Source organism: Furipterus horrens, unplaced genomic scaffold (genome assembly GCF_987537825.1).
Source record: "Furipterus horrens unplaced genomic scaffold, mFurHor1.1.pri manual_scaffold_3, whole genome shotgun sequence".
Lineage (NCBI taxonomy): Eukaryota > Metazoa > Chordata > Mammalia > Chiroptera > Furipteridae > Furipterus > Furipterus horrens.
In genome coordinates this window covers 4767267-4785336 of record NW_028327173.1, presented here as the reverse complement: position 1 = coordinate 4785336, position 18070 = coordinate 4767267, and the positions used below count along the sequence as shown (strand labels likewise).

The following is an 18070-nucleotide window of genomic DNA, read 5'->3' as shown; positions in this document are numbered from 1 at the left end:
AATATAATTCTAGTTGAATCCATAGTATTTTAAATTAAAATTTTTTTTTTTTTTTAGTTTTTGATTTTTAGGGACGGGGAAGGGAGGGAGAAAGAGAGGGACAGAAATGTATGTGAGAGAGAACAATTGACTGGCTACCTCGCCTGTGCTCCCAGACCCAGGAACCAGCCTGCCACTCAGGCATGTGCCCTGACCAGCCAGCAATAGAACCGGCGACCTTTCAGTTATGGGATGACCTCCAGCCAACGGAGCGACATCAGCTGGGGTTAGTAGAATCCACAGTATTTTATTAATGCTTTCCCAATCCCTCGTCAATCTTGTCTGGTGACCTTTTGTCTTAAGAAATATTACAGAGTGTAGTTTCTTCTCCGTGGGAACAGTGCTGACCTTCAGGCAAAATTCGGAAATGGACAGAGTTTGTTTGGGGATCTTCCCGCTTCCTTTTATGTGACCTTCGTACTTCTTCCACCAGCCCAGAGACCCTCCTCTCTAATGCAGGCAGCTTGTTGCTTCACCCTCTCACCTCTCCATTGCTCTCAGCAGCAGCTTTGTCTCCCTCAGCTTCTGGGGAACAGATTCTGGTGCTTGGTGTTCCTGCTCTCGGCCGACTGATTAAACTGTGACACAGTAAGTTGTTTTACTCATAACTCGCCCAGAATTATTTGTAAAAGAAAGTGAAAATAGGTAATAGGTAGCCTTTATTGTGTGCTTACTGTGTGCCAGACACTGTCCCAGGTGTGTTGATAGCGTGTTAAGGAAATGTATCATTGGAACAACACTGTGAAGGGGGTACTGTTGTTCTTCCATTTTATAGACGAGGAAACCAAGCAGAGAGAGAAATTTAAATCAGGTTGCGTGCGCAGTAAGTGGTAGAGCAGGCACTCGGCACTCGCTGTCCGGATCCACAGCCCAAGGGCGAACTGCCTGTCAGAGTGTAGGGAGTTCCAGGCGGTGGCGTCCCGGCAGCCTGGGTGAAATGCCTGTGTGTGTGGGGACGAGCGGGAAGAGCGGTACAAGAGGTTTTTGTCTTCTCTGTGCCTTCTTCATTTTTATTCAGGCTGGCCTGTGTTGTCTGAAAATCAGCTTTTCCACAATTTATCTGCTTGTCCCAATTCCTTTCCTTCCTATTTTCTAAATGTCTGGTTAAGAGTATCAATTCTAGAGACAGTGTTGCATTTAAATCCCAACTTTGTGGAAATTTGAGCAAGCTTCCTTTCATTAAAATGGGCATAACACTATAACACCTACTCTCAGGGTGTACTAAAGAGAAAATGAGAGAATTGTTGCTAAGTGCTTGGTGTAATTCCTGTTGCAGCCTGTGTTTTTGTTTTTCGCAGTGATGGGTGGGCAGAGGCGGGGTTAGTGGGGATGGGCCTTATGGACAAGAGCACCTGTTCAGGAAGTGTGTTTGGTGTTTCAAGCACTTTGGAGCCGCTCATTGGAGACAGATAAGGCTGGTGATTGCTTTTGAAATGCTGTGTTCAGGACTGTAGTAGTCTGAAACTATGAAAGGCAAACTGTGACTGAAAACCTTATTAACCTGGGAACTTTCCATAGCTGATAAAGTCATAGAGGTTAACTCCAGAGAGAATAGGGGGGGGAAAAAGGGCAGATGGAATTTGCACACAGAGATATAGATATTTAAAAAACAAATTAGCAAAACTTCTGGTCAAGATGGCAGTGTAGGCAGACATGGCTCGCCTCTCCACACAACCACATCAAAATTACAACTAAAATAGAGAACAACCATCACTCAGAACTCAGAAACTGAGTTGAAAGGAAGTCTGACAACTACAAAATTTAAAGAAACCGCGTCCATCCAGGCTGGTAGGGACGCAGAGGCAGAACGGGCTGACCCCACACCCATGTGGGGTGGATACAGTTCTGGAGGGATAGTTTGGGAGTGAGGAGTCCCAGCCCCACACCAGGACCCCAGCCCAGGGTTCCAGCGCCAGGAAGGTAAGTCCCCACAACTTCTGGCTGCAAAAACCAGCAGGATTGAGTCGGTGGTAGAAACTTCTGGAGCCCCAAGCAGTTCCAATTAAAGCACCCACACACAGACTCACCTGTTCAGATTCACTCCTCGGAGCTCCAGCACTGGGATAGCAGCTTGAAAGGCACCAGTGGCTTACTGGGAGGAACTGAAGTGTCTGGCATCAAGGCGCGCAGAGGCCATTGTCCCTTTTTTAAACCCTCCCTCCACAGAGTCACAGAGCTGGCAAGCTGGTGCCATATCTGACATGCATCAAACTGGCTAACTGTGTGACCCGCCTTGGGGATCCCCAGAGACTCCTCCCCTCTCAACTTACAGGCCCACCCACACTGCTTTTCCATATGAATGGCTGGTCTTGGCTCCTGCTTCACAACTTCCTAAATCCTCTCAAACAGGCAACCGCTGGCCTCAGTGAGCCCCAGGCCCGGCACTAGCAGCAGCCGGCCTAGATTCACAGCTTGGCTTCACCTGGGATTCTCCAAGCCCAGCACAAGTAGCAGCCATCTCTGATTGCTTTACAGCTCGGGCAGGGTGCCCCGGGCAAAACACAGGTGGGGACTGACCTTGACCTGCACCCCCCGGGAATCCCCAGGGCCAACACACCCTGTGCACAGCTACAGACCACGATGGAGCACCACCACCCTGCCCCTGCACAGCTGATCCTCCACGGAGGGCAGAGGTTGGTGGTAAGTGGTTACAGCCAATCCTTGCAGCTGACTGGCCTGGGTCAATCCCTCCCATTTACCTGCCAACAGTAACCAAGGCTCAACTACAAGAGGAGGGTGTACTCAGCCCACATGAAAGCCACACATCGAGTACCGAGCTTGGGTGACAGGGGAGGCTGTGCCACTGCGCCCTACAGGACACCTACTACATTAGGCCACACTATCAAGACACGGAGTCAAAGCAGCTCTACCTAATACACAGGGAGGCTGCCAAACTGAGGGGACAAAGAAACCTGGCCCAAGTGAAAGAACAGATCAAAACTCCAGAAAAAGAACTAAACGAAATGGAGATAAGCGATCTGTCAGATGCAGAGTTCAAAACGCTGGTTATAAGGATGCTCAGAGAACTTAGTGAGGACCTCAACAGCATAAAAAATGATTCAGACAGAAACAAAGGATACACTAATTGAAATAAAAAACAATTTACAGGTAAACAACAGTAGAGTGGATGAAGCCAAAAATCAAATCAATAATATGGAACACAAGGAAGCAAAAAAGCAGCCAATCAGAGCAAGAAGAAGAAAAAAAGAATCCAAAAAAAGTGAGAATAGTATAGGCAGCCTCTGGGACAATTTCAAGTGTTCCAAAATTTGCATCATAGGGGGACTGGAAGAAGAGAAAGAGCAAGAAATTGGAAATCTATTTGAAAATAATGAAGGAAAATTTCCCTAATTTAGTGAAGGAAATAGACATGCAAGTCCAGGAAGCACAGAATCTCAAACAAGATGGATGCAAAGAGGCCCATGACAAGACACGTCATAATTAAAATGCCAAAGATTAGAAAAACTACACAAATTCATCATCACCAAACCATTATTGTATGAAATGTGAAGGGATTTATTTTAAAAAAGAAGAGCAGAACTTTGAATAATAAAATGGCAAAATACAAATCTATCAACACTTAAATCTAAAAAACAAACTAAGCAAGCAATCATGGATATGGAGAGCATTTTGATGGTTGTCAGATGGGGGGTGGTGTGGGGGATGGTTGAAGAGGTGAGGGGGTTGAGAAGTACAAATAGGTAGTCACTGAAGAGCCATGGGGATGGTAAGAATAGTATAGGAAGTTGAGGGGCCAGAGGACTAATATGCACCACCCATGGACATGAACAATGATGTTGGGACTGCCTCAGGGCGTGGGGGGTACTAGGAGGAGGGGGAACAAAGGGGAAAAATCAGGACAACTGTAGTAGCATAATCAATAAAATAGAATTAAAGAAATATAGATATATTAAATCACACGAAGAAATTAAGAATATAAAAAATGATTTTTAGATGGTGATAGCATCCACTTTACTAATCTCCAGTTAAATAAGATTTAGTTTGCCTTTGCCAGAAACCTTAAAATAGCAGACAATTCTCCCTTATTACAGATAAGTGCGAAAACATCTTTTTAGCAAAAGCAACTTTGTTCCTAAAAATTATTTCTTCTAATTAAAAAGGGATCTGTTAATGAGTTAATATTTGTGACTTTTTCATTTCAAAGTACAGTAAAAGTGATATTTAAAAAGAAACCTCCGAAATTAAATGACACCTTACAATCCCAATTGTTCATAATTCTAAAGCATCTACTACGTTTCTTTGACAATGAAAATCTCTGATATTCTTCCTGTTTAATGTAGCCATTAGTTCTGAAAAGATGGAGGAATACAAACCATGGCAGACACTATAGAAAAGACGTGTAGGAGGAATTACCTTAAAAGACAGTCTGAGGATATCTTTTCTACAATCCAGTTTGCAGATGCTACTCCCATTTTAAATGTGTAGTTTTTCCTTAATTGCTGTCTTTCTTATTTCTTTTACTATCTTAATGTAAAGACCTTTTTACACAGTTTTCATTAAGAGCCAAAAGATTTTAACACAGCATTTGTTTGATTATATTATGCATGTACTTGGGAATGGAACTATATATGCATATATTAATCAGAAGCATTTAAATTCATTTTTGAAAAACACTGATTAAATTATTATTGACTTTTTAAAAGAAAAATATTCGTACAGTGGGAAAACCTTGTTGGTAATTGGTGTGACATGACATTTTCTTAGCATTTTTTCTTTCTGTCTGTTAATGTGCAGCTTTTGACAGTTGCAGAAATGTCCACAGAATCCTGTGCTCCCGGGAAATTCCCTGGGGTGACTGACTTTGATGGATCCTGGTTGTGCAGTCACACCAATCTGTGTGCTAGAGTGAGCTTCAGCACGCAGCCTGGAGGGTTCTTTATCCATCACCGCTCGTCAGCTTGAAGCATTTCGCTACTCTTTTTCTCCGCAGTTCAGTCAAAGGAATTTGTGCTACGTTTTCTATCTATTTGGTTTAGCTGTCACTGGAGAGGGAAACAGTATCCTAAGATTTCGTGCCTAAACATTCCTTGTTTGTAACAAAATAAGGTATTCGATATAAGGAAATATGTGATTTCAGCAATAGGTAAGAGATATATTTGTTTCAACTATTTTTTAAAAAGATTTTATTTTTAGAGAAAGGGGCAGGGAGGGAGAAGAAGAGGGAGAGAAGGAAACATCCATGTGAGAAAGAACACTGATGAGTTGCCTCTTCTATGTGTTGCATCTGGAGACTGTACCTGCAACCCAGGCGTGTGCCCTGACCAGGAATCGAACTGGCGACCTTTCGCTTTGCGGGACAACATTCCACCAACTGAGCCACACCAGCCAAACCCCAGCTCTATTCTTGAAGGCAACATTGTTATCATTAAAAATCTAGGATATTTAATATGAGCTATTCAGTGGCAAGAGTGATTGTATTTGGTAGCTAAAATTAAAATGGTGGCAATAAAGGCAAACAGCGCAGAATTATACAAATCAGAGGCAGAGCCTGCTAGGGCTCTGTGACTATTTGTATGTGACCACTGCAGCCCCTCTTTATGATGCTTGATGAAGAAGGTTTTTTTTTTTAACCCCTGGCTTTTGTGAGGAGGGACTCTTGTTTTGAACGTTGCTATATTGAAGGCACAAAATGATATAACATTTTAGAATTTTAACTGAAGTATTGACTGGTTCTCAAAGGTACTGGGGTTTGTTAGCATGGGAACTTGTAAGAAAAGAACAATGACTTAATTTGCCAGTCATTGTTATTCTGAAGTATATTCAACACAGTACGTCCCTTGACAGGACATCTTAGGCATTGACAGACTAATTTTATTCATAAACTGCCACAGAAGATCAAACATTAAGGCTAAAGGAACTGGTAGTGTGTAAGAATGAGCTGCTTTAGTTCAGCTTTTTGCAGAGGGTGACAGTTGTGTAAGGGGGTGTCGTAAACTAAAGTGAATTGATTGTTCACAATTGTGAGATTCTTTCTGGGTATTGGTAGCCTTCGGCAGAAGCAGGGGGCTGCAGTGGCAGCACGGTGACGAGGCTGAGATGGGAGAGGCGTGGGGAGTGGAGTAGGACAACTGATGATGATGATGATGATGATGATGATGATGATGATGATGATGATGATGATAAACAACTTGCTGGTAGAGGCTGGAACCAAGGTCTGAATCTAGGCAGTTGGTTCCAGAGTCCAAGCCCGTGAGCAGGACCGGAACGAGCCGGGCCCCGCCCGGGAGAGGACCGCGGGGTTTCTGGCGCCCCCCAGGGGCCGCGCGGAGGCAGTGCCGCCTGCCCCAGCGCCGCGCCGCGCCGCACTGGCCTCCGGGCTGGCTGCCCGCACGGGACTGCTGCGGCGCTCCTTCCTTCAGCGAGCTTCTGTGGATCGCCGACTGTGCCGGGCGCGGTTCTGGGGGGAAGAGCCCCATTTCTCTCTAGCCTTCCACTTCGTTCCTCTAAAATCCATTTTTAACACAGTGGGAATGACTTTTTTCAGAAACACAGATCACATTGCTGTTTTACTTAAAACCCTTTAGGAGTCCCTCATCCCGTTAGGAAGAAAATATTTTTCCCTGTGGCCATAGGAGGGGGGACCCCAAAATTACCAGAAATAGCTCCTAGAGGTCGGGCCCCTTGTAGCACAGGCTTCCCCCGCTAGTGAGTGTTCTGGGAGCCCGTCTGTATCGGTGCCCAGCTGGTGGTGCTGTGAGAGGCTGCGCTGGGCTTCAGTGAGTTTCTTTGAAGACTCTTTTGACATTTTTGCCCATTTCAGGATGGGGGATTTATGAGCACACTTACCGCACACCACGCTGACTGCTTAATTAGTTTTTGACCAAAATGGGCATGATGCCCATGCCCTACCCTTCCTATTCACCCGATCTCGCCCCAAGTGACTTTTTGTTTGTTTGTTTCCCGGGATGAGCAAAGTTCTCAAAGGGAGACGTTTTGCCGATGTGAAAGAGGTGAAACAAAAAATGGCAGAAGCACTAAACGGCATCACAGTCGACAAGTTCAAATACTGTTTTGAGCCGTGGAAAACTGTCTTGATAGGTAGGTGTATTGCATCAAATGGAGAGTACCTTGAAAGTGACTGAAGCTTAAACATGTAAGAATTAATACACAGTTTTTCATAAATAAATATTCATTTCTGGGAGGTCCCCCCTTGTAGGCCAGCAGAGTCTGTCTCCTCCAAGCCCCTGGGGTGGCCTCTGACCACTCTTTCTTGCCCCGTTAGCCTCAGTCGCAGTGGCCTCATGTCTGTTCTTTGGTTTGGGGACCTGAGAAGCTGACTCTGACTCTGCGTCTGTTGCATTAATTGTGCCCCCAGCCTGAGTGCTCTTCCCGTGGGGGTTTGCTTTGCTTGTTCCGCTGTGTAGTATCATCTCCCTTCAGTATTCTCCCCAGGGTGGCTTTCCTTGGCCACAGCCTAAGTAGCCCGTCACGCGACGCTGTCTTGTCTGGTTTCATTCTTCTAAATTCTTCATCATCCAAATTATGTTGTTTGCTTATTTACTTACATATTGTTTGACCCCTTCTGCTGACTGTAATTTCCACAAAAGTATTATCTACAATTGACTTTCCAGCGCCAGGAATAGTTCTCAGCACGTAGGAAACTCTCAAGAAACATTTTTAAAGTGAATGCGCTTACAGGGATCTCCTCCACTCACCTCTGTTAGTCAGCCACTGTGGTCCCGGTGCAGGTAACGAGGTGCTTGGGAGCAGCAGGTCTGCGATTTTAATCCTGACACTGTTTACTTACTTGTGACCTTGGACATGTGTGATGTGTTCTTTAGCTCCTCCAAATCTCAAATGCCTTATTCCAAAACTGGGATGGTGATGATGGTGATGATAGTAGTATACTCACTTCGTGAGGTTGTGAGGATTAAAGAAGTAGATGATTAAATACTTGTAAGCAACTAAAACATTACCTGACACACAGCTTACTAGATACTGGTAACTGCCATCCATTGTTATTATCGCTGTCACTGTCTTCGAGGGCGTGATGTGCCAGAATGGAAGACCCATCTGTTCAGTCAGCTTCTCTTTTAAAATCTGTGTGCCTGAGACCTCAGTATGAGATAACTTTTATCAAATCAGTGCCTGTTGGGCCTTTTGGAATGGTAGTTTTGACTGGATAAGAGGAGAAAGGAATAGGTTAGGAAGCTGAGATGGCGTTCTTGAAATGCTTACTGTCCCAGCCTTTGGGATGGGGAAGATGAAGGCTGAAAGTGGAAGTCGATTTTTTTCTACTTGGAAATAAATAGTAAGTCTTAAAGTTGGAATGCTACTGAAAATCGCTGGGTAGTTGCTGGTACTAGAATTAATACATGCACATTGATAAAGAAAGGTGCAGCCTTCAGCTTCTGAATTTTTAGCTCTATTTTCCAATGCATAGGGTTCTCAGTCTTATGTTTGGATTAGAGCCCAAAGTGTGTGTTTGGAAATGAGCAGTTGCGGGTAATGTGGAGAAAGAATGGAAGGACAGTACCAGGAAGGGCCACATTGCCTCCGAGACTTGGGGTGAGTGAGGTTAGACAGGGAGCGCTGAGCGAGGTTAGTGATGGGGTGAGGACAGTAGCGGGGGTGGGGGCTGGTTGGTCAGGCCCGGCCAGGAGTGGGGCCGAGAGCGCTTCCGAGAGTCCGCGGTGCCATGGGTCATTTATACTAGTTCCTTGATAAAGAAGAGTGTCTTACTTGTGGTAGCTACTGAGCAAATCAAACATGAATGCCGTGTGTTGATTTATTTCTCTTTCCCAAGTTGTAATTGGGAACCGAAACCCAAGCAGACCTGGCGTGAGCACCGCCCTCGGGTTGCTCTAGCTGTCTCCTAACCCGTCCGGTGCTTCGGAGAGCCCCCTTCCCTAAGCAAGTACATACTGTTCACAGTGCTGAAGGCAGTGCTTCTCTTTCTTTTTTAAAAATCTGCTCACCTGAGGATATGTTTAATAGTTTTTAGAGAGAGAGAAAGAAACATCAGTTTGTTGTTCCACTTACTGATGCATTTATTGGTTGATTCCTGTGTGTGCCCTGACCGGGGATCAAACTGGCAGCCTTTTTGGTGTAGGGGATGATGCTTCCACCAACTGAGCTACCCAGCTGGGACTCACTTAGGTTTTAAAAGGATCACTGTCTTGCCCTGGCAAGGTGTCTTGGTTGGAGCGTCATCAGTACACCAAAGGTTACGGGTTCGATTCCCAGTTAGGGCACATACCTAGGTTGTGGGTTTGATCCCCGGATGGGGTGTGTACAGGAGGCAGCCGATTGACGTTCCTCTCTCACATCGATATTTCTCTCTCCTCCTCTCCCTTCTTCACTTTCTAAAAAAATGAGTAAAATATATCCTCGGGTGAGAATTAAAAAAAAAAAAAAGTCTTAAGTGAGATATAACACCCCTGTTGTTTGAGACTGGTATGTCACTCATGAAAACCAGAGTTCTTACAACGCTCTCCAGCCCTTTCTCCCCCATTGCCACCCCATCTTCTTTGCTCATTCTCTCCAGACACGTTGACTTTCTTGCTCTTCCTCTTGCCTGCCAGGTATAATTTTTTTCCCTCTGCCCTGAGCGCTATTAATTATAATGTAAAGCAGACCATCATCATAACTTGTATAGTACTTTGTCAGTTGACAAGTGGCAGAAATCCAGCTCAGACAAAAAATGGAATTGGAGTTTGTGCAGCCTGGAAGCTTTGTGGGCGAACATGGGAAGAGCCACAAGGTCATAGCAGCGAGCCTCTCTTTTCCCCCACCTCGCTTTGTTTTCCTCTGCGCTACTTCCTTCTCATCGGGCTTTTCTCGGGCTGTAGTGGAAGTGGCCGTGTGCAGCTCCAGGCCTCGTCCCTGGGGCTAGGGTATCCGGTGAAAAGAAATTCTTTGTTTCCTAATGGTTTGAGCAGAAGTTCTGTGGAGGGCTCCACTGGGCTGTACTCAGGACATGGACCGATTCTTGAGCTGGGTGGCGGCGAGGGTGATGGAGCACACTGATCGTGCAGCCCTGGGTCCGCCCCCTGCCGTGTCCTTGGGTCCCCAAAAGAAGGGGTTCTTTTCCTAGAGAGGGGCTGGAAGGGGGGCAGGCAGACAAAAACTGCCATAAGACTTCAACTTAACATGAACATAGATAGAATCTATTTTAATAGAAGTACAAACAAAATACCTTTGATGACACCCAGGAAGCTCCAGATATCCTGATTGTGAGGATCGGGGGAATCTTCAATGGGTGACATTGAAACTGGGTCTTCGAAAAGTTAAGAGGGGCTATGAAAAACAGAAAAGGAAATGTGCTGCAGGTGGTAGGAAAGTGTGTAAGCCAAGATGTGCTGGCTGGAACATGAGGAAATAAGGGCCGAGACCAGAAGTTTAATCCTTAAAATTAGAGCGCTAAATAGCTTAGACTGGATTCAGTGGGTGGCGGAATCTAGTAGAAGTTTCTAAGCCGGGGAGCAGTCTCATCACACTTCACAGTGAGTCAGCCAGGGGATCAGGAGGGCTGACCCAGGCCAAGGGTAGTGTGTTGTAGCAGGGGACTCGTGGGAGAACGTTTGGGAGAGAGAAAGGAAGGTACTTAATAATAGCTGGACATGCTGAGCTTTCGTAGATGGGGAAATACAACCACAGAAGGAACCGAAACAGCCGGGGGGGAGGGGCGGTGGCCAGCACCGGCAGCGTGCACCTCAGTCTACACCAGCGGTTCCCAGCCTGTGGGGTCGTGACCCCTTTGGGGCTCGAACGACCCTTTCACAGGGGTCGCCTGAGACCATTGGAAAACATATATAAGTACATATTGTTTTTGTGATTAATCACTATGCTTTAGTTATGGCTGGGGGGTCACCACTCCATGAGGAACGGTACTAAAGGGTCGCGGTACGAGGAAGGTTGAGAGCCCCTGGTCTGCACTGACCTGCTGGACTGCGGGGAGGAAAAGCTGCATCAGCAGCCCCACTGATGTCAAAGAAAAATCCGGTGGTTCTGTAATACGTGATGTCGGTTTTCTCGGGTCTATGTGTTTTTGAGATTTTCCATTTTAGACTAGGGGTGTTTTTTGTTTTGTTTTTTTCCTATTGTGCTGCAATTCCTGTTTATTTCGTCACAAAATTTTGAAAGTCTTTAAGTATGGGGACCATATGTTTTATTTCTTTTGTCTTTTACCACAGAACTCGGTAGAGAATGGCATTTGGCTTACTGAATATTTGTTAACTAATACCTCTACTTCTGTGTTTTTCTTATTTTACTGCCCCATTAAGATCTGAAGGTGATCTCTTCTTGACCAAATAAATATTGTGAGCTATTTGATCAGTTCTGTATTCCCTATTCTGGTTTAAAGGCCAGGTGACACACCTGATAGTATAATTTCTATCGTCAGAGTTGCTTGATTCAGAATGTACCTATCAGTTATGTTGCTATGTACAGGACTTCTATGTAGTAAGAGTAGATACAACAGTGCGACTACTCTGACTTACTGTAGTGTCAGTGAAGAGTTGTAGTTTCAGAGGAATTATATATGCAAAGCTGTCGTTAGTCTGGAACCTCTAATGTTCTGAGAAGGATGATGTAGAATCCCTCACTAGCCACGCGCGGAACTTTGGTAAGCTCCATTTTCCACAGCGGGGGTTTTCTCAGTGCTGAAGCAGGACAGAAGTCTTTGCTTTTTGTTAAAATGTACTTGGGCAGTTTGTTACTCAGGGGCAGGCTCAGTGATCTTTGGGTGCAACCTGAGTAGTGGTTTAATTTCTGTAAAGTCCTTTGGGCTTTAGTTGAAGAGAATCACCCCTCAAACATGTGCCACTCCCACTCGGAGAGCTTCTCATTTCACAGCCTCCGCATTAAGATCGATTTCTGGGACTCGTTAGTTTCACTCATCCGACCAGTACCTGTGGAGCACCTCCTGTGTTTTACACGGCTCCCCGGTCCTCAGGGCTGAGGAAGATGCACTGAGTAAAACAAGCCCCCAGACCCCTCTATTCATGGAAACGTTGCCGCGGAAGAAAGTGGGCAGTGAACGAAGACGGACAGACACGCTGACCGCGCTAAGTGTGGTGGAGAAAAGTAAAACAGGAGAGAGGGAAGGGGGGGGGCGCCAGGGTTTGGCTGTGGCAGTGGTGATGGTGGGTTTGAAGGAGTGCTTGAGGAAGGGGACCTTTGAGCAAAGAAATGAGTCATGCAGATTCTGAGGAAAGGTCCTTCTTGGTGGAGCGAATAGCTCTTATGCCTTTTTGGAGTTTCATTTGATCGATTGGCTTTCCTTGATTAGACTATGGATGTGTATATGATGAAACCTGATAGAAAATGAAATACACATCAGTTGGAATAAAAACAGTTAAAGAAAAATAACCACGTGAACATATGTGATACTTGAAATCTTTTTTTTTTGATTACTGTTAAAGATATGTGTGGAGTGTGTGAGCATGTGTGTCCCTGGTGTGTGTGTGTGTGTGTGTGTGAGAGAGAGAGAGAGAGACAGAGAGAGAAAGAGAGAAATTTTTATCAAGGCAGCGCTAGTAATTATACTGTGGAATGTTCTCAGGAGGATGTTGGAGTTGGCCGTTGGAGTGCAGCAGTCAGCCTGGGTTTCTTTTGCTTTTGCTGTTGGATTAGTACTGTGCCGGATATTGGGCAAGACAGAAAAGAGCAAGACGATGTCTGGTCATTTTGGTCAGTTGTCTATAGATACGGCGGAATAGAACAGCATGCTTGCGTGGCAGCAGTACTGGACTGGCAGCCCTGAATGCCCTTCCACAGCGGCAGGATAATTGAACACGCAGTACCAGTTCGGCTCTACAGCTTTTGCTCTAGAGCTCTGAGCAAGTTCCTGGAGAGGCTCCCTTGGTGTGCAGTGCCAGAGGTCTAGTTCTGATTTCAGATGGCCTCAGAATGCGTGAGGGGACTGTTTGCTTTGCATAATGATTCTAGGAGTGTGGCTGGGTAAACAACTTAGGGAAACAAATGTGATGTATTGATTTCCTACTGTGGGCGCATGGTGTCCTACTATGGGACGTCATCTCGTAATATTTGATTTTCACTTTGGGTGTAAAGAAGCTGAATCCTTTGATAACAGTCTTTTTCCTTATTTTATTCAATATAGTCACATAAATTTATATTATCAGCTGGTTGAACTAGTTTTTTTTCACCCTCAGGAACAGATTTTATACTTTACTTTATCGTAGTTGTTAAGCATGGGACAAGGGCATTTTCTCCTCGTCCTTGGCATGAAGTGTGAGTGTTATTGCGGCAGTGTACCGGTCACCACGCCGGGTGTAGCGGCAGAACCCAAATCTTCTTTTAAGCTCTTACTTCATAAAGTCGTTTTCCTCCTTCATTCAGCATTCGTTAACTTAACTGATTTATTGAGTGCCTACTTTGTTCTGCGATTTCCTTGGGATTCACTGATGAAGAACTGTGTACAAGTACAGAGGAGGAGGTAGTTAGCGGGTCTGGGAATGTGTGCTGTGCACTCTAAGGAGGGAGGAGAGGGTCTGCTGGTGCTCGGCGGGGACGCCCGGCTCGGAGCAAGAGAGGAATTCAGGGTCGGGCCTGAAGGACGATGAGAGCTAACAAACTGAAGGGCAGGCACAGCCCTGTGAGGTGGGGGAGGGTATTCAGGCAGGGCGGGGGTCTTCCCGCGTGGCAAACAGCGCACCGCTCCTAATGCCCGGAGCGTGGATTTTTGAGGAGGGAAGGCAGAAGGAACTTTGACAGACATTACTTATTTTGGATCTTATCCTGTGGGCACTTGAAATGCCTGGGAGGCTTTAAGCAGTGGATTGACAGGCTTGGATTTGCCATTGACAAAGATCTCAGAGGTTTCAGTAGAAGGAGAAAAGAGGGCAAAGGCAATCTATGGGTAGGAGGCCTGGGGCTGTGACAGCAGTCCCTGTAGGAGATGTGAGCCAAGACCGGGCAGTCACAGTGGGGATGGAGATCAGTGCGCGGGTTCGGGAAGCACTTAGAAGATGAAACTACGCGTTCAGGGCTTGAGGACCGAAGGAAGAATCAAGGATGCGCCTAGGTTTCTAACTTGGGCCAGAATGATGATGATGATGATGATGATGATGGTGCTTATGCTAATTAATTACTGCTTCTCACCTTGTAAGTGTGCCCTGCCCTGTGAAAGTGAATGTGACCCTTTAAATTTTTTCCTTTGGATGGCTAGCAGGATATTAAGAGAGGGACTGAAGGAGGAAAGAGTTTTACTTGCCGGTTTTCCTGTGCTTGCCTGGCAGGCTCCTGCAGCTTGCAGGTGGGGCTTCTGCAGTGGTCAGGCTCCTGCAGCTCTCAGCGACCAAGCAGACCCTCGGGGAGTTTTGTAGCAGAGTGCCTACACGAGATACTTCCCACAAACCTCTTTCTTTGTCATTCTAGAAGACAGATTTGTGGCAGATTCCACAGGGTGGATTTTCAGAAGTTATGTCAGATATGAGTCCTCTCCAGTAAGGTATGGATCGCAGCTCTAGGGCTGGAGGAACTCTTCCTTAGCTCGAGGGGTAGTAGTGGGGATATATTATGTTATATAATGCTGTGTTTGCTATTATACATTACAGTATCTATTTATTCTTTAGAGATTTTTCTTTTACTTCTTACTAGCCAATTCCTTATTATGCCATCCCCTGCTCTAGTCAGTAATTCTTTTTTCAATATTGAATTTATTGGGGGGCACACTGGTTAACACAGTCACACAGGTTTCGGGTGCACAGCTCTACAACACGTCAGCTGTACACTGTGTTGTGTGTCCGCCGCCCACTTCAGGGCTCCATCCTCGCCATCTGTGCCCCCTTCACCCTCCTCCACCTCCCTTCCCCAGGCGGTACCATACTGTTGTGTGTTCGTGAGCTCTTTCTCTCTCTGTTTTCTTTTCTTGCTCAATCCCTCCACATCCCAGCCCCCTGCACCACCCACTCCCCGGCTGTGAGCCTGCTGTCTATTTATGAATGTCTGTTTTGCTTGTTAGATCATTGTGTTCATTAGATTCCACATATGAGTTAAATTAAATGGTACTTGTCTTTGACCGGCTTATTTGACTTAGCATAATGCTGTCTGGGTCCATCCATGCTGTTGCAAAGGGTAAAATTTCCTTCTCTTTTATGACCGAGTAGTATTCCATTGTGTAAACGTACCGCAGCTTCTTTATCCATTTGTCTACTAATGGGCACTTGGGCTGCTTCCAGGTCTTGGCTATTGTGAATAATGCTGCAGTGAGCATAGGGGTACATATATTCTTTTGAATTAGTGTTTCAGGTATTTTTTAGACAAATTCCCAGACATGGGATTGGTAGGTCACGAGGCAGTTCCATTCTTAATTTTTTGAGGTATGTAACTCCGCACTGCTTTAATAATTCTTTATTTAAAAAACTTTTCTTGTTCAGATTACCATGTGGTTTTTCTTTCTTGAGTGGACTCAGGCTGGTACAGTGTTCTGATGTGAGCCCATAGGAAGAACGTATTTGGGGAGAGGGGTAGACTGTGCCCCCTTCTCTCTCTCTGTGGAATGGGAATACCACACTCTACACAGGGTTGGAGTGATGATGTTGTTCCTAGTGTATCATTCTTGGGGTGAGATGAGTTCATGTCCATAAAGAACCGAGCACAGTGTGTTGCACACAAACCTTTGGTTTGTGGTGTTGGAATGCTGGGCATTGTGGTGGGTGACAGGTCTAGAAAGGTGACCAGGACTGCTGGTTTCGTCCTGAGGGCATGTGGAGTGGGGAGAGGCTTATTAATTTAAGTGTCAGGTAAAGGCGTGAATAAAGTGCCCCAGGGAGTCCCTTGAGGAGTCCCAGAGAAGGTGGAGGCTGAGGTGGATCCTGGTGGGGTACAGTGCTGCCCCTTTTGCATAGAGAGAACAGCATTAGTGGTACAGGCACGAGAGTGCTGGACAGTGGGGTCCGCAGTGGGGTGCTGGCTGATCCTGGAGTCGGGTTGGGTGATAACAGAAATGTAAGTATTAAACTGGAACACCTTCGGAGTAGGTGTTTATTTCCCATCACTGTTCCATAGTGTGCTTCCCTTTCATTTCTAGGGTTATTACATTTTATTACCAATGAACAACAATCCAAAACTACTGAGAACTTTTATTTGGTGCCAGCATTTCCCTTAGGCTTCTGTTGAATGTGAACTTCGAGTGCTGTGACTTGGAGTCTAGAAGGGAGTTGCAGCACTACAGTGCGGGCCGCTCCATTGGGCTCACTTAGGACTGAGTGTGGATTCCGGGACGTCGATAGAGCTCAGAGCTGTTCACAGTTCACGCTTCTCTTCAGCTTGCAATTCTTTTTTAAAATAAATCCACCACTGAAAAATGGATATTCCTCAGAATTATATGACTGTTCTTTAAAGAACTCAGATTTTTGGAGAGCTGGGAAATTAAAGTGTGATTAACCTGATTCCTTGGAGGAATAATGTATCCTTAAAACTGTGAGTTCTCTGATGGGAATATTCCTTCTTTTTTTTCCTTTTCTTTATCTGGCAAACTCCTGCCCCTCCATGAATTTGCAGCTCAGATGTCAGTAAAGCAGTGTTCTAAGACAAGTTCATTGTAATGCTGTTATGCCTTCAGCAAGGACCTTTATGTCAAAACACAAGAACAGGCCAACAGACATTCTTTGGGATTTGTTATCTTAAGATCCTGTTAGTAGTCAGAACTCAGTGTTGGTGACTGCAGGCAGTGGTGTCCGCAAGCGGTTCCCTGCGGCCCAGAAAAATCCTGCAAAAATGTCTCTATGCCCGTCTCTTGAGGGTCTGAAGGTAGACAAAGTAATTTAGGCTCTAAGTGCCTTTTCTGCAAACCCTGCCAACCCAGCAATTGTGTGTGAAGCGTCTGGTCCCATCACTCAAGATGGAAATCTCTACCCTAAATTGTATCTGGAGCTTTTTCCATGCATGGGCCTGGTTTTAAATGAAGAAGAAATACATGTAAATATGGGCATGGTCCCCGGAGCACAAACTCAGGGGCAGTTGGTAGCAAGACCTCCCAGCATGAACTATATGGTGGCTCCTGTAACTGGTAATGATGTTGGAATTCGTAGAGCAGAAATTAAGCAAGGGATTTGTAAAGTCATTTTGTGTAAGGATCGAGATGGAAAAATTGGGCTCAGGCTTACATCAGTAGATAATGGTATATTTGTTCAGCTGGTTCAGGCAGATTCTCCAGCCTCCTTGGTTGGCCCGAGATTTGGGGACCAAGTACTCCAGACCGACGGGGAAGACTGTGCAGGCTGGAGCTCTGATGAAGCGCGCAAGGTGCCCATAGTGGAGAGAAGACCACCGTGGCCATTCGCGATAGCCCTTTGAACGCATGATTACTATGCGTAGGCTAGCACTGGACATGTGGGTTTTATCTTTAAAAATGGAAAATAACATCCGTCGTAAAGGACAGTTCTGCGGCCAGAAATGGTCTCCGCACAGAACACGGCATCTGTGGGACTGATGGACAGAACGTCATTGGATTGAAGGCCTCTCAGACTGCAGACACACTGTCAGCATCGGGGACGCCACTGTTACAGTCGTGTCTGCTTTCATATTTGAACATTTCAGTAAACAGATGCACCAGGCATTATGAAAAGCCCGACGGACCACACCATCCCTGAGGTCTAGGAGTCGTGACACACGGCGGCTCTGCCGGACCTCTCCAGTGTGCTTCTTTGGCAGCTTGACTTTGGTTATGCACCTGGAGCTTTCCAGGAGCAGAGAGCCTGTGCTGCGTGAGGTCCTTTCTCTGTGACGTTGTGGCCGGGGATCAGAACCGTTTGCTCTGATACCTTGTTCAGCCTTATCCTGGTTTTACAGATGTGAAACTCAGAGAAGATTTACTGACTTTCACAGATTAGTTTCTCTACTGGAAACCTGATGCTTTTACAAACCATGATGATTAGAATGACTGACGCGGGCTTTAGCTTTGTGTTAGAACCATCAACTTTATTCTAGAAATCAAGTAGTGCTGTTCATACTACTTTAGTTCTATGGTATATTTGCATTTTTACGGTTACCATAATACATTTAGAATGATTGCTTTTGATAGGTTTTTTCCCTCTGTGTGTAG

General features: G+C 45.6%; 1 protein-coding gene and 1 pseudogene across 1 annotated transcript in view; both read left to right on the top strand.

Moving 5' to 3' along the window:
- RERE (arginine-glutamic acid dipeptide repeats) overlaps positions 1-18070 on the top strand; it is a 370885-nt gene that overhangs the window by 55771 nt on the left and 297044 nt on the right. The gene's annotated exons all lie outside the window — the stretch shown is intronic.
- On the top strand, positions 16744-17886 carry LOC150014130 (syntenin-1-like; annotated as a pseudogene).